Consider the following 1,271-nt stretch of genomic DNA (forward strand, 5'->3'; position numbering starts at 1 on the left):
TCCACACAATGGTCATCCTTCTTGGTTTTCCTGTGTTTTGCAAAATGTATCTTGGGTATTCTAAGTTTCTGGGCTAATATCCGCTTATCAGTGAGATCTGCATCCATTTCTGACACAGGGGGAACTCCTAAAGAAACATGCATACCAAGAGCTCACTCTTTCGGGGTCAGGTTTGCTGATCTGGAATGACACTTTGGCTATTTTCTCTAGCAGTTTTTAGTAACAGTTAACTTATTTAATAGTTTAAAAGTAAAGTTAGATAGTAACCTACATTTCTCTGTAAGTACTGTAGGAGATGATTTGACAACATAGGGCTGGGTCCTTAAATAGTCATGGCATTTCCCTCCTTGTTCAATGATAACTGGAGGAGTTGTATTCTGGATGTATGATATATACCACTCTGTGGTAGAATACAAGTAACCTCATCTTCTTATGTTCAGAAATGTCTTATTTACATATTTAAGAGACAAAGATTGTGAAAGAAGTGTACATGACCTTAGCAAATGTAAACGCATGGTGCATTCAGGGGTCCTGGGGAATAGGATTTCTTAAGGGTCTTGGCCAGGTTTATGGAGGTGTATCCTAGGTTTGATTCCCTCGTAGCACATGCTGAGAAGGGCTGTACATGCCTTAGTGAAGGCGTGTGCTCATAAGGAACTCGGGAGGAGGGACAGGAGGGAGAAAGGAAAGCACAGTAAAGAAGATGTGGCTTCTGATAGGAGATGATAGGAGAAAGCCTGAACTTGGTCCCTTTGAGAGCTCCAGAGTCTTCCCATCCCATCCCATCCCATCCCACCCCACCCCATCCCATCCCATCCCACCCCACCCCACCCCACCCCATTCCACAAATACTGTCTACTTTACCTCCCAAGCCCCTCCCTCTCTCCCTATTTGGAATTACTATCCTTTCTCTCCCAAGTGTGACTGAAGCTTTCTCACTTGGGCACTTTAACTTGTTGAGCCCTTTGAATTCTGTGGGCTATATCTTGTGTATTCTGTATGGATTTTTTTCCTTTCTTCTTTTTTCTTTCTTTTTCTTTCTTTTTTCTTTTTTGGCTAGTATCCAATTATTAGTGAGTACATACCATGCACATCCTTTTGGGTCTGAGTTACCTCACTCAGGATGATATTTTCTAGTTCCATCCATTTGCCTGTAAAAGTCAGGATGTCCTCATACTTAATAGCTGAGTAGTATTCCATTGTGTAATTGAACCACATTTTCTATATCCATTCTTCTGTCGTGGTACATCTAGGTTGTTTGTAGCTACTGA

The 1,271-nt window shown here is 41.7% G+C and overlaps 1 protein-coding gene across 1 annotated transcript in view; it reads left to right on the forward strand.

The window, feature by feature from the left end:
* The window catches only part of LOC110336269 (probable ATP-dependent RNA helicase DDX60), a 104,269-nt gene that overhangs the window by 73,629 nt on the left and 29,369 nt on the right, over positions 1–1,271 (forward strand).

Source organism: Mus pahari, chromosome 19, assembly GCF_900095145.1.
Source record: "Mus pahari chromosome 19, PAHARI_EIJ_v1.1, whole genome shotgun sequence".
In the NCBI taxonomy this organism is placed as follows: Eukaryota; Metazoa; Chordata; class Mammalia; order Rodentia; family Muridae; genus Mus; species Mus pahari.